Source organism: Malaclemys terrapin, chromosome 9, assembly GCF_027887155.1.
Source record: "Malaclemys terrapin pileata isolate rMalTer1 chromosome 9, rMalTer1.hap1, whole genome shotgun sequence".
In the NCBI taxonomy this organism is placed as follows: domain Eukaryota; kingdom Metazoa; phylum Chordata; order Testudines; family Emydidae; genus Malaclemys; species Malaclemys terrapin.
In genome coordinates, this window is record NC_071513.1 from 95,606,948 (window position 1) to 95,623,260 (window position 16,313).

General features: G+C 41.0%; 1 protein-coding gene across 1 annotated transcript in view; it reads right to left on the bottom strand.

Annotated features, from left to right (window-relative positions):
- Window positions 1–16,313, bottom strand: part of PEX5L (peroxisomal biogenesis factor 5 like) — a 164,068-nt gene that overhangs the window by 143,082 nt on the left and 4,673 nt on the right. The window lies entirely within an intron of this gene.

Here is a 16,313-nt window from a genome sequence, read left to right on the forward strand (position 1 = left end):
AGACTATCAGCTCATCAAGCATGACCTCCTCTATATCGCAAGTCATTAAAGTTCACATAGATACCCTACATTGAGCCCGAACACTTTAGTTAGACCCAAACATTTCAGTTCTCAGGAAACTAAACTGTATGTCACAGGCAGAGAACAGGAGAGACCAAGGTGCCACCAATGCCTGAGGCCCCAGCAATGGTAGGGAATTGATTATGTGAGATGTGTGCCCAGATGATCCCAGGTGAACTGCGCCCCATGCTACAGAGGAAGGCAAAAACAACCCAAAGGTCTCTGCTCTGGCACTCAGTTGAATTGTGAGCATGTGAGTAAGACACACTAACCAGGCATCTAGAAAGGATTCTATGTACCACCTCCAAGCACCAGTCCACTCCACCCAGTGTCCTGCCTCCAGAAGGGACCAAGCTCTGATGCTTCAGAGGAAGCTGCCCTCCCTGCCCAACCAACACATCATTGGTGTATTTTTTGATGAATTTTCTGCAGGTTTATACTCCAGTCCTCAAAACAGACAGTGAATCAATAACATAGGTACAACCCCACTTATTGTACTGGGCTTGGTTAACCACTGAACCGGGCTGGACTCATACTCTACACCCCACAATCTATTTCACTTCTGCTAAACATTCTGCAGATTGTTTTTCTGTGAATTTGTCCCACACCCTCTCTTTGTTACTTTATTCTATTTTATTCTATTCTATCCTTGATTATTGTCATCTGCCTCTATTTCCATGATGTTATTCCCTATTACTGTTATCTACTTCTGTGCCCCTACATGAATCATAATTCCATATATCTCTTAGCTGCAGTATTTCTGAAAGTAGTGTTGAATCTACTTGGCTAGGTTCTATTGTTTTGAATGTTAGCTTTCCCATTTTTGAGACCCATTACATATAGTCTCCTTGGCCACCCCCACTAAGTCATTTGTTTACAAGAGACTCAATCCTATGAGGCACTGAATGCCTTTAGCACCTCTGAAGTCTGGGGAAAGTTTAGATTAAAATCTGAACTTCATGGTTCAGGCTCACTTCTTATGTTGATCTCTTATTTAGATATTAATTGGTAATCAATATGGTCCCTGCTTCCATAACATCTACAGTCTTTTTAATGTATTTATCCTCACAACATCCTTGTGATCTAGGGAAGTACGATCTTCTCCAGTGTTACTACTGGGGAACTGAGGCCCTAAGTAACTTGTCCAAGGTCACACAGGAAGTCTGTGGCAGAGAAGGGATTTGAACCCACGTCTGACTAAGCTAGAGCCTTAACCACTGGACCATCCTTCCTATCTGTCTGAGATATAGATCCTCAAGCTAAAAGGAAGGGACATTTATTTAAAGTAAGACAGAAACCCACATACCAACTGGGCTTGGTGCCAGGTGTCAATGGCTTCTCTTCCTTGTACAATAATAAAGACATTTAACATTTCACACACATCCCCTTCTCCAGAAAAATAATGAATCCCAAGCTAGGAAATGTGACCTTCAGCTTCTTTTAAAATTACTGATGCAAAGTGTTCATTGAGTAACATCTGCTCATCTGTCACTAACTTCCTCCTCCTGCCTCTAATGGCCTTTAAAAATGCATGTTTATCATTAGATTTATTTTATTGATGGCCAAATACTTTTACCATTACTAGTGTAAAAATTTGGCCCTAAATTTACTCCATTTACTTCAACATTCCTTTCCAATTTTACTTTCTTTCATTATGCAATAATCATGCCAATGCACAGTTTTATTTTCATTAATTACTTTGCGTCCAGTTCTGTAACATGTACTCATCCTACATGCCACTTATTCATGCAAACAGTCCCACTGAAGTCTTCTGTGAGCCTCTTTTCCCATCTCTTAGGGCTGGTTTATACACTGTTTTTGTATCAGTATTACTATATTGGTTTAGAAACTGATAATTGAGCTGATACAACCTCCTAGTGTGGACAGAGTTATACTGGTAACAAAGTGCATATATTATTACCGCTTATACAGTAAGTTAATAAGCTATACTGGTACAAGCATCTTTACATGGTCTAACTATGTCCACACTAGAGGCTTGTACCACTTTACCTATACCATTTTCTAAACTGATATAGTTATAGAAGTATGAAAATGGTGATAGACCAGCCCTTAGGCCACTGAACCCCCACCAGTTGGCACATATAACTAGATGATGGGCTCAGTCCAATTCCTAACAGACATGTATCGACACCACCCAAAACCACTGTCATAACTAGTACCCTTGATGGCACTTGCAGCAGAGAGGACAAGGGTTCTATGGGCCATGCTGACTGGAAAAACCTCTCCCCTAGAGGTAGTCCCTTTAGATTAGGGTGAGGTTCACAAGTGTGACAACTTTCACCTCCACTCTCTATGCCTAGGCTAAATGTTCTTTTTAATCTTCCTGGGTTAAATTCACTCCATCCACATGAAGCTGGATGATTCAGGTCCTATGTTGGTGAAGTGTTGGATGGTTGGAGAGGTGAGTTCCCCCACTCCCACTAAACCCAATGCCATAGTTCAGCCTATGGGTTGGAATAGTGGTTACAATGCCTTTTACATTTTTTACTAGGAACACTGAATCTGTGTACATGCAGATCCATGGCCCTTCTCCTTTGGCCCACATCTGGACCACCTTAACCTGCCTCCAGCCTAGCCTTCCATGCTAACCTGGAACTTGGAGACCCATCCCACTGCATGTTTGGAACATGCTGTGCAGCTACTTAGTAGGCAGTACCTATGTGCAGTTCCTTTGCAGAGCTTAAGGGGTGTGGAGGTCTTGCTCTGCACAACTAGGGTGCATTTCACTCTCTTTGAATGAACAGTTATCAGTCTCCACACTGTTCTGTGCTGCACCTTTCACAAGCACTACATTTACTCAGACATTGAAAAGGAGAGATAGGGAGAACCCCTCCAGTGCCACACAACAGACTTGGCCTTACAGTTCAGTCTTCACACTCTCTTTTTTTCTCTACACCCAAGCCAGAATGCCATACCTTGTATTGGGCAAATCAGATCAATAAATACCAGTTTCACATCAATTGCATAATAGAGATTATGTGTATCTCCCAACTAAGTTATAAGGACAAACTACCTTAGACATCACCTAGGATGCATCTCTCACACAGAGATTGCTGACTGGATAGATCATTTTTAAAAGACCCCAAATCATTGTCTATTATCAGTATTTTATTCCTATGCCTCTTCATACTGTTTATATAGAAAGCAGCTAATGGACCAAATATGGTCAGATATGGTCTGAGCAGGCACAAATCCTCATGGCTGATTTTGGCCCAGTGATGTACTATTTATTCCTATACAACAGAAGCCATCCGTCACTGCTTCGCATCAGTAATCTTAAACCCTCATACTTTATAGCTGCGGAAATATATACTTTTTTTAATTTGTGCATCTAGTAGTTTAGAGAGAGAGAATTAAAAGTCCCTTGTAGCCCTGGATGCTTTCACTTATGTATACTCATGCAGAGAATTTTCCTCTTTACCAAATGGGTTTCAAGCAAAGCATGATGCCATATGTCACAGGCACTGTGATGGGTCCATATAAAAATCTAGTTAGAGGATTTTTGAAAAGAGGTTAATTCAAAGCAATTTAATCTTAGTTTGTCAAGAAAGGGGAATGTCAAACTGCACAACATGAAGGTGTTCTGTATGGACTGTCTCTTAAAAAAAAATCTCTAGAGAAAAGAAAACTGGAGTGTTTTATATCCATGCTATGAAAAATTCTAGAGTGAAATCCTGGCTCCACTGATGTCAATGGGAACTTTGCCACTGATTTCAGTGAGGCCAGGTTTTTACCCTAGAGCACAATGGAATCTTTTCCAAAGGACTCTTGAAGCACACGGTCACAGGTTGCTGCTAGCTGAGTCAGCATTAAGCAGCTGACACAAGGCAGAAAGCTGTGATCAATAACCTGTTTTGAAACCCATATTTCAGAAAATGGGCCAAATTTTGTTTTCAGCTACACCACAGCATTCTCACAAAGTCCAGCTGTAACCTAATGGAAGTGAATGAAACTCTGCAAGTGAATTGAATGACATCTGCTCAGAATTTAGCCCACTGATCAGTGGGGCTGTACGCGTGTAAATGAGAGCAGGATTTAGCTCATTTTCTGTTATTTATTTCTCTTTTTTATCAAGAGGATTTAGTGGCGTAGGGAAAAGAAACAAGTGGCAGGAGCAGATGAACTCTCAAGAAGCAGTCTTGGTAATAGATTCAGGAAAGAGAAATACAAACAATATATGCTATATAAGCAGAATTGCCTCTAAGTAGCGAGGTTTTCAAAGACTTCCACGAAATGGCAGGAGTTCTCTAAGAGATATGTTTTTAAAAGGCTGTCAGTTGAAATGGGAATGGTATTCCAGCTATCATCTGTCTGGTTCTCAAGACAGAGCATAAAGCATAACTTAGTATATAAATGTCACAATGAAACAACTGGTGCTAATTTTCCAGTTATAAATGAGTGTGACTGTATTGCTTTTGCACTCCCTGATGACTACTACCCAAAAGACATGTTAATGCAGTTGAAGCAACTATTTTCTCTCCTGCTGTTCTGACAACTAGGAACTTAACTTTTTAGAACTGATGATCTTGCAAGGAAGTAAAGAAACTAAAGAATGTGTGTCAGCAGTGATAGATGCAAAGTACTGTACAGGAGCTTAAATAGTTTTTGGAGTTAGTATGTCTAAAAAAGCCTGGATTGTTTCAATGAGCCTTAGTGTAAGCTACGCATTCCAGTACATTCTGCGTGGATCTGTGCAGCCATTCAGAGCAAACCATTTTTTCCCGTTCGTGAATTCTCAGTTTTTCATAATTGTTCACTTTTTGACTGCATTTCAGCCTATGGGTTGTTCACAAACTACTTGTTTTGACTATAACCTTGACTATTTCTCCTTGTATTCATAATCTGTGGTGTGTGATTGGTTGCCTAAATAACATGATATCGTTTCTGTTGCCTAATTGGATTATTGAAGTGTTATAAAGGATGTGAACATAGAGGAATAGCATAGAATGAATACTCCCACTTGTATGTTAATACCTGTGTTCACATGAGAATCTCTGCATCTGCATGAAGTACAACTATTTCCCAAAAGTGTGTGAACAAAACCCTGCTTGCACCAACGTTCTCATGACACTGACTGTGGCTAAACCAAACAGCTATTTGGGAGTTGATCTGAAACTTGTTTTGTAGTATTTGTCCAGCTCGAACTATGAACATAAGAGGAAAAAGTTGGACAGCAAATCTTCAAGCAGGGAAATTCTGCTGTTCTTTGATAACTGTAGAGCACATGTGACTCAAAATCATTCTTCTGCCACCAAACTGTACAAGGTGAATTTGTCTAGTATATCAATGCTTGATCCACAACTGCAACCTACATAATTAAAAACAATTACATAATCATTCACACTGCTCATACTGATCAGAAGGGAACTGTTAATCCTTCAAGAACCATCCTGGGCACTTGCTAAATGAAGCTTGTTAGACAGCAAACCAGAGACTCTTTAGCACTATGCTTTTCCCCAGACCTTGAACAGCCATTAGGTAATAATCTCACATATTTGGAACCCCTTTACTGGTATGACTCCTGAACTTCTGAGACATGAACAGCAGAACAATGCTTCAGTGAACCATAATACAGCAACCACTGGCAACTAAAATATGCAAGGATGTAATGCAGTAGCTGTTCTCAAGAGGTGGTGGCATGACGATGAACACAGTCATTCTGTCTGATACTCGAGGGGATGCAAAATATGATCAACAAGATCTGATATGGTACAGAAAACGGAGAGACTGAACACTAGGTAGTTTTTATGAATCTGAATCATGCCTGGAGTTCTGTCTGACACCGCTGGAAAGTAAATGGAAATGACTTTGAGAAATACTCCTCTGATCCCTTCAAAGAAAAGATTCCAGCTGAGTTCAATTGGAGACTTTCCTGGGAAAAGGTTGCAAGACACAGCAGTTTGAGTTCTCTTATTCAAGATAACATGCTTTAGATAATAATCATCATACTCTGCTTTTATTATTATGACTCTGATAAAATAATGAATAAATCATTTATACAAAGCCACAAATGTACTCTGCACACTATGGGCTAAAATCTGCTCTCATCAGACCAGTATAAATCCCTACCACCACTGACCCCATTACGTTTTTATTACTGCTTGGCTTCTTTCTTATTCTAGCTCTTGCTATGCACGTACAGAAGATTTATTATAAGAATATTATGGGCTAGATAATGGCTTTAAGCCACTATCCTCATTAGAGGGGTTGCAGAGATGAGAAGGGACTGTGCACCAACACAGCTCCTAGGGCAAAACGTCGCCAGGAGCTCTGGAAGAGTGTGTACAACAGCAGCCTCTGCTAGAGCCTTTAATAACATCCATTGTGCACTTTCCATTCCCCAGTCCATTTTTCCTTTCCACTCTTTCTCCTCCTTTCTACTTCTCCTGTTGGCACTAGGTTCCTGAAGCTTTTGAGCACCAAGTGCAAAAGCATTAAGATTGTGCCTTGTTCCTGTGCAGGGGTACAAGAAGGATGAGGAAAGGCTCACTGTGCCTTCCCCTCCCACTTCCCTTTTGGGCCTGATCCAGATGTTATTGAACTCAATGGAAAGACTCCAACTGATATCAGTGGGCTTTGGATCAGGCCCTTTGTACACCCACATCTTTGCTGCTATTAAAATAAATTTGTGTGCATATACACTCACAAACATACACACAAGTTTAAAGGTGCACTAAGAATTTTCTAAACTGTTTTGGAATTTACTGATGTGATATAAGCACTTTCCTTCATGATCATCTCACAGTAGTGTTGTATGATCGGGGCCGGCTCTAGGTTTTTTGCTGCCCCAAGCAAAAAAATTTTTGGCTGCCCCCCCGCAGCCCTGGTGTCTCTCTCTCTCTCCCCCTCCCCCAACTGCACCCTCCTGCCGCCCCAGCCCGGGGTCACTGGTAACTCGCTCCCAGGGCGGGTCATTAAGCAGGAATTTTGGATGTGCACAGAACACAGACAGGATTGGTTCCCATATGGTTACAGAACTGTAGTAAAGTGGAACAATTTTCAGCTTGTGTGATTGAAGGATATCTGGATGCATATTATAAGACTGTCCTACATAAATGAGGAAAAGTTGAGGTGCCTTTATTATTCTTTTGTTCCATACTTTGTTTCTATGGGGAATTTGCCAATGCAATATTACTGTCTTCCTTTTAAACAAATAAAACTAGAACTAAAAAAAAAAGCAATGGCTGTTGAAAATAGCAATTCCAGTTCTAATAACCACTCGGAAGCATTTCTTGCTCAATTTAGTCTACTTTTTCTACAGCAAGTTACAGTGGATCAGTATATTTGATTTGGGAGAAATGAAGTAACAGCTGCCCAAATTGCGCTTGAGCACTCCTGAATTTTGAGGGTGTTCAAATCTGGAAGGCAGGTGCTAGATTCCCTTTCTGAATATTAGCTAAATCTGGAAAGGAAAAGTCAATTTCTGCTTCCATGGCTCAGAAGTGTAAATCCTCCTACGTGCCTGGTACTGTATCTAAAGCTGCCCAGTCTAGTAGAACCTCCCCTTCCTTACTTTTCATTTTAAATTCTATTGGGATCTCCCTTGCTAGGCTTCAGATAGAGAGGTGCACTGTCCATTTAGTCCACCCAATTCTTTCTTTGGGGGAGAGCCCAGGGCTGGGGCGGCAGGGGGGGAGAGCCCAGGGCTGAGGCGGCAGGAGGTGCAGGTGGGGGCCAGAGCTGGGGCGGAAGGAGGTGTGGGCAGGGGAGAGTCCAGGGATGGAGCGACACAGGTGTGTGGGGGGAGCCCAGGGCTGGGGTGGGGAGTGGCAAAAAACCTAGAGCTGGCTCTGACCCTACCATTCACAGCAAGCTGCAGCATGAGGTTTCAGTTCCACACTCCTTCCCTCTCCCTTTCCTGTTAATTGCGGCCAAAGGAATGCTGGGAAATGTAGTTCTTTCCCTGCTCCAGGGCTGGCTCTATAGGCAGGGAGCTAACCAAGGAACTACAGCTCCCAGGGCCCCCTGTTGGTTCTCAGCTCCCATGCTGGATTCTTGCACCCCTGCAAATTTGCCACCCCAAGCAACTGCTTGCTTTGTTGGTGCCTAGAGCCGGCCCTGTGTATGATCATTTACTGAAAACAGTATGAAACACTCTCTTCCTAACTTCAGTAAAATATGGGCCTTTGCAATTATTTGGCAAAGATCCAGCAGGCCACATCTTTAAAGGTCGTTAGACACCTGAAGGTGCAGATACGTGTCTAATGGGATTTTCACCATGGAACTCAATGGAGCATAGGCGCTTTAGGTGCCTAAATACCTTTGAAAATCTGGCCCTGCAACATTTTGTAAGTAATTATGATCTGTTAAAAGCATCAGTTCAATAACATATTGGAACCTCAGATTCTTGACCAGAAAAAAATGTTATTAGCATTTGTCAAGGGGTGATTTAAAACCCCAAATTTCCCATATGCCCCACTTGGCTGATGCTGACTTCCTTATGGGGGAAAGCTCTGATTGACTTAACTTCTCAAGTAAGAACCATTGGGGCTAGCCCTCAAGGGAAAATTCTTCTCCCTTTCCCACTAACATAGGTCCCGCTAAAAGTAGCTAGGTTCAGTTAAGTGGGAGAGAGGAGAGAATGGGGGGATTCTCCAGAGGGGAGTCAGCATTGCAGAGATCAGCTCCTAGGAGGACACACAAGGAGGTTTTGGAGTGGGGCCAGTGGATCAGCTGCCCCACGGATCCATCAATTATTGTCCTCTTCGCAGAGGGTGCGCAAGCTTTATGGAGGCTACTCTAGCCCTGAAGCGAGGACCATAGCTGTGAAGGGGCTTCACCTCTGCTTCATGGCCTCAGTGGGAAGATTCTTCTCATCCAGCTCTTGAAGACTGAGCCAGGATTTTGGCCTTATTGAACAGTGTAAGGATGTTTTTCAGAGCCACTAACCAGGCCTAGAGGTTACCATACAAACCTAGCAAACCAGAGAACCACTGCTTGTTATTGCAGACAAAACCACTGCTAATTCTAGAGTTCAGATCCAAGAAACAGGTTTATGTCAGCATAAGTACAAAGTGCCACACCCCAGTGATCTGTTGAAGGTGACCGGCCATTGATCTAGCTGAGTATATACACACAAGGCTGTACACAAACAAGGCCCTACACAAAGGTAAAAATTTAAGTCTCAGTACTCTCTTTTATACCCAGGATGACACCTTACTTCTATCAACACCCCTCTCCTCTGATTCATTACATAATAACTAATAAAGTTTTATGAGCTAATATGAGATTCTGCATTACACCCTAAATTATCTAACTTATAAGCAATAACAAAACTATCAATCTTAATATTTGACAGTGACTTTGGGGACTTTGGAAATTTTCTTTGTTTACCCTGGCTATATTTGGCTGGATCATCGTAACCTCTCTTCGTTACTTCAGACTTGGAACATCATACCCAAAGTAGGGACATTCCAAGAAGTGAAATAACAGAATATTAAGAAAGCCAAAAACATTGTTTTTCACTCCTTACCGAAAAAGGGTTATTCTAAGGTCTGATGAACGAAACTAAACTAGGCCTACATTTATATTGATTGTGTACTTGCTTTTATATCACATATTAGCTAGTAAAATATACATGAGCCATTAAATTCACTGAGGCCCTTACTATTTAATATGAGGTAAGTTCACCTAATCGTTGTCTCATCCCCTAAAAAGCAGGCGTCAGGGTCTGCTGCTGTTTCCACTGAAGTTAGTAAGAGTTCTTCAGTTCACTTAAATGCAAGCAGAATCAGGTCTCAGGTAACTGGTAGAGCATTTCTTCTACAATGGAAACCTATAAGTGGAAAAGTTACCTTCACTGCCAAACTTCAGTGAATTGCAACAGAAATAACTCATCACTCTGGTACACATGTAGAGGAACAGAGTAGCAGCCGTGTTAGTCTGTATCCGCAAAAAGAACAGGAGTACTTGTGGCACCTTAGAGACTAACAAATTTATTAGAGCATAAGCTTTCGTGGACTACAGCCCACTTCTTCGGATGCATAAGCACGAAAGCTTATGCTCTAATAAATTTGTTAGTCTCTAAGGTGCCACAAGTACTCCTGTTCTTTATGTAGAGGAACCTTACTGTTGATATTTTATTAATCGTTTCTATGCAGTAACACCCAAAAGTCCCAGTTGGGATTGAGGCCCCATTATTGTGGGCACTCTACAAACCTAGTACTCTTCAGTTCTTCTGTTTAAAATCCTACAAACAACTTTCTTTCAGGGTTTTTTGTTTTTTTAACTGGTGTCACCCTTGAGTTTAAAAGGCACTGATAAATAGGTCCACTGTGCAAAATTTGATGCTTTCTATCAATTTTATTTAATGCCCCCTGCAATGCTGCAGTCTGTCTTTATCCCATACTTATTACCATGCTTATGTTAGTAAAATTGAGCTGTGTAAACTCAGTGTTTTTAACTCTAATCTGCAAAGATAGTATGTTATTTATATCTTGACACATTGATCTGAGCATTTGAGGGTAGGTTTTAGCAGGGAAAAATTCTCTCTCAATCCACTTATAATGAACAGTGAATGTGTGTTCACTAACCTCTTTCCTTGATACAAGTACCAGTTGAAAACTCTGTTGGCTTAGAAAAAGCAATTCACAAAAGCTTTGCTGTTGCCACACAGGACAGTTGGTAACTTAGAACCAGGCTGGTGACAAGAAGAAAGCACGGTTAAAGGCAAAAAGGACCAAGGTGCCAATGTTATCCTTACATATATCGATGCAACTCCCACTGATACCAGTGGGAGTTCAGTTTGTGTAAATGAGAGCAAATTTGGGCCCGTTGTTATTCAGACCTAATTACCATGCTCTTCACTGGTTTGATTAGAGGATCACATAATTAACAAGGCAAATGCTAATGTTTCCCTCTGCAGCTTTTTGGAGCTAACTCAAGGAAACCAGAATTATCAATATGAAGAAAAACGAAATAGATGGGCCAAATTCTGGCTGGTGCTGCACAAAGATGCTGCATATTTTTAGCATGCAGTTGCCTGCTCCAAAGTCAGGTGAAGTTAATGGATGGGCTCCCACTGATTTCAGTGGGCTTTGGATCAGGCCCTGTGCGAGCAAGGCAAAAGATTATCACCCCTTTTCTGGCCTCACTAGAATGTTGCAGGGAAGCTTTTCCACAGGACAGGAGATTTTCATTACAGGACATAACCTACTGATCAGGGGACATAATCCATCCACTGATGTACATACATCCTTAAATTGGCTATGGCTTATATGCACGTATCTTGAACAGACTGTACCTGCTCTTAGCAGGAATCGATTATGTGAGGATGTTGGTCTTGGCCAAGATACAGGCAAATATTAATGTTGCTTTTATGTGCACCTATTTGGGAGTCCACTATGCCCATTTCCAAGTACCAGTCAGAATTTGGACTGTTAGTGTTTCCTTAGTTCTGGATAACTGTACTTTACACAACATCTGTTACTTAGCTCAAAACAATGAAAACATGATGACAGGCATTTCACTCCACTACAAGAGCAACATGCCTAACTATTTTAACAGAGCTGCTGAAATTGAATGCCCATAGCAACTATTTCTTTTCGTTAGCCTACCAGATTAAATGTCTTTAAAGACCATGGGGCAACTGGAACAGTTGTCTATAGGTCTGAATTAATTACACAGAATTTTTACTAGCATAATCTGTCTTTATTATGATATTGGTATGGATTAGAAACTCATGGCTGTTATTTTATATAATAATTGAATACTATGATGCAAAGCAATCAGAATTCTACATATGGCTGTATTTATGGTCCTAATCCATACTGGGTCTGGATGAAGTCAGAAATGGCAAGTTTTCAAAAGACTGTAGATCTGTTTACAAAGAGGATAATGTAAACGTGCGTTTGTACAGAGGCCCTAGATTTAACATGGTGAATTGCAGTGACTGGAGTGGAATGCTTCCCAGCCTGGGGAAAAACTAGCCCTGAGGGATTATGAGAGAAGAGCTGCGTGGCTCTGAATCCACACTATGAACATGATCCAATGCCCATGAGTAAAGTGGCAGGTGGGTTCCTTGAAAGACACTTTCTCTCCATTCTCCCACTCTGGCCTCGAATGCAGATTTAGCTCATGTTTATGGGGCTGTAGATTCAGGCAGCAGGAAGCTCACTGGTCCAGGCTTTGCGTATTTCCACATGTGGCCCTGAGCTCCATTATGGAACACTGGTGGCATCACATGGCAGGGCCACCTTTGGCACATAGCCATGAGAGTGTTAAGCTGGCAGCCCCGTTAGAGGGCAGAAAAAATTAAACCGGAGGTGTGTGGGGAAAGTAGAGAAAAATCATAGAATAAATTGGACGAGGAGGAGAAAATAGAAGGACAAGAGGAGAGAAAACAGGCAATGGCACCTGTGCCAGGTTGTGGCTCAAGGGACACGAAGGGTTTAAGGGAACAAGATTGGGACTTAAGTCCACCAGTTCAACACAAGAAAGAATTGGAAATCACTGTTATAATGTTAACATGCTCCACTAATCATGCAAAGCCTCTGTTGTTCATTTAAGGAAATTCATATGTAGTATAAAGAGAGAAACATTACTCTCCAAATGAGGATCGTGACAAAGATGAGTCTTCCAGCCAGTGCAGTACATTTCAATTGATTAATATTTTTTGGAATCTCACTTAATTTTTCTCTATGCCAGTAAACTGGTGTAACCATGAACCAGAATTTCAAGTCCTTGAGAAGAACAGCAGTAAAATATCACAGTTCTCAAGATAGGACTTGTATCAATGTAGCAGGCTTTGCTGATTATGGTCTTTATGACCCTTGGGCATTTTGGTTTGTAATGTTACAGGACAATGATGAAAATTTGTGAATACAGAAAGCAACCTCTTTATGTACCTTTTACGTCACCTGATATGGAAGGCATCTACTCTAGTATGTTTTATTATATCAACTGCTTCCAAAATGGACCAGGCAGACTTGTGTCCTGTGATATAATCAGCTTGTAGAGACTCCTCAACTGGGTAGATAAGCTAGACAACCTGATTAAATTCATATTAGAAAATAACAATTCTATCATATTTCATTTACTGTTACAAAAATGTATTGGATTCAATTCAGTCACACCTGTTTTACATATCATCACATAACATGGACTTTCAGCAATCTTAATTTATTTGGAAACAATATTTTCCTAGTTTAGTCAATGTCTTGTAGGGCTGAATCTTCTAAAGTGCCTCTAAAATTGTGGCGATGACATTCTGTGTATAAGCTTTTTGGGCATGCAAAACCTCAGACGTGTTAGCCCAAGTAGCATTTTTGCTTGGAACTCAAGTAGCTAAGTGTCTGACAATAAGAACTGTCAATGCAAACGCAAACTGCACTTGTGTATCAGAGTTTTGCATGTTAAAAGCACGAGGCTTGCTTCTGCAAAAGTCTACGCATGTGAGTAACTTTACACACATGAACTGTCTCATTGAAATTACTACTTACATCTTTGCAGGACCGAGCCTTTTGTTGTGGATCATTATACCCATTGCTTTTGTGGTTGGGTTGAGGTCTGTTCTGAACATGTGACCACTAAAACATTTCATCTTATTTTAACACTGAACTGTATAAAAGAAACAATGCCATCCTCAAATTTAGTCAGTTTCACAAAGTAAGTTAAGAGCAGTTTCAGATACCACAGCAGCACCAGAGTCTTCTTGCCAATTTTTTTTTTTTTTTTTTGGGGGGGGGGGTTATTTTGAAATGTTTTCTCTCCAGTTATTATCTGAAAAGACACTGGAGACAAGAGGGAAAACTGACTGCAGTGAAACCGACTGTAATGAAACTGACTAGATACAGGTGCTATCAAGTGCGCAAAATAAGCAACAGAGAAAACTGACTACACACAAAGGGCTGTTAAATGCAGATAGAAAACAAGCTAAGAAAGAAAGAAAGAATCTCAGTTATTTCTTTGTTACTATTATGATTGCTTGTCTTAGGGCTGGTCCACACTAAGTCCCCAGTTCAAACTAAGATACGCAACTTCAGCTACGTGGATAACGTAGCTGAAGTCCAAGTATCCTAGTTCGAACTTAAAGGCACTTACCATGGGTCCACACACAGCAGACAGGCTCCCCTGTTGACTCCGCCTACTCCTCTCACGGAGCAGGATTACCGGCGTCAATGGCGAGCACTTCCGGGATCGATTTATCGCGTCTAGACAAGACACGATAAATCGATCCCAGAAGATAGATTGCTTGCCGCCGAACCAGCGGTAAGTATAGACGTACCCTTAGCGTTGTGCAAAGAGACATCAACCAGGAATGGAGCCCCATTAGGCTAGCCACTGTCCAAACATGTAGCAGGAGACATTCCCTGACCTGAAGAGTTTACAAGCTAAGTAATCAAAGCAGACAATGAGCTAGTCTACACTACCATGCTGCATCAGAATCAATGCAGCTGTAGCACATCTGGTGAGGACATGCTATGCCAAGGGTCGGCAACCACTCTAATTTAAGGTTTCGTGTGCCAGTAATACATTTAAATGTTTTTAGGTCTCTTTCTATAAGTCTATAATAGATAACTAAACTATTGTTGTATGTAAAGTAAATAAGATTTTTTAAATGTTTAAGAAGCTTCATTTAAAATTAAATTAAAATGCAGAGCCCCCTGGACCGGTGGCCAGGACCCAGTGTGAGTGCCACTGAAAATCAGCTCCCATGCCGCCTTTTCACGCGTGCCATAGGTTGCCTATTCATGTGCTATGCCAACAGGAGAACATCTCCCACCGACATAGCATGGTCGGACACCACTTTAAGTCAATGTAACTTACGTCGCCCGGGGGGTAGCTTTTTCAGTGTAGACAAGTCCTATGTGTGGGAGGTGAAACACAAGCATAAAGAGGAGAACTGACTTGCCCAAGGTCAGTGGCAGAACTGGAAGTATAACCCAGGTCTCCTGACTACCTAGCCACCAGACTAAACTGCCTCACTTGTTATTATAATGGTAGGTATAAAGATTTAGGCAGAAATGTGATGATTTTTTTAAAGTAAACAATGCCCCTTTCACAAAAACTGTTTCTTGCAATCGAATCAATTTGTTGTTTTTAAAAATGTAAGTTAGGGGATGGTTTTGTTTGTCTGTCTTTGTTTTTGAATGTCAGTAATCCCTAAAAGGCTGGATGACTCCTTGTTTGCATGGAACTCCTCTTAATGCACAGTACTTCAACTACCGTCAGCGAAAATGTGCTGGAACCTTGTAGTAAAATCATGGGATTCTCTGAGCCTTTGCAGGATTCTTTGCAAGGTTTCCATAAAGTTACTTAGCTGTTTTGAGGAGCACTTTGCAGAGTCTGTATTGCAGATACCCACAATTTTCACACGTTAAGCACTATTCTTAGTCAATGACATCCTACCACCTACTTCCCTTGAATGGAATGGGAGAGTAATGAGTCTCCTTCAATGGAAATGAGCTCATTTTTAATGTGTGCAGTTTATAACCAGCTCATAATCTACTATTCAAAATTTGAAAAACTGTTTATGAATAATAGGAAAACACACCATCGTATATACCACCCAGCCATCCTGAGTACTGTTCACAGATGAGCTGTAATAATGATAATTATCAGCTTATCATAATGGAATTTCAGTATGGCTGGGAGTCACCATACATCACTTTCATTTACGGTTACTCAACACTCCAGTTACAAACTCAGATTTTCAGGGCTTCATAACTAAAGCTATACATTTCTCTTGGTCTTGAGCTTGCTGAGCAAAGGTTCAACTTAGCATTGAGTTTAACTGTATTTGTTCTGTGCAGCTTGTTTGTAAGACGGACAGTGTATATATATAATGTCCTGTTTTGGTATATCCCTTTGCAGTCATAACTCAGGAATGGCTTGTTTTCCTGTGTTTTTCAAATCACTAACCATGCAGCTAGTGAGGCTGTAGTATTTTAAAAAGAGTAACAAAACAACAAAGATGGGATTTGCAAAATCACTCAGCGTTGACATAACTCTGATCCCACTGAAGTCAATGAGAATTTTACCATTGATTTCAGTAGGAGAAGTCAGGCCAATGCTGAGAGCTTTTGAAAATCCCATCTTAAATGTTGGAAAATCAGGGCATATATGCAAAAATATTTGTCCTAACTTGTTTTAATATATGCGGCAAATAGTGATGTGAATTGGTACAATATCTCTCACCAGTTCCTTCAAGTTCTTTAGCGTGTCTTACAAATATTTAGCATTTTCCAGTCAGAAGGCCCCCAAAGTACTTCACCCATTTAGAGCCTGATCCT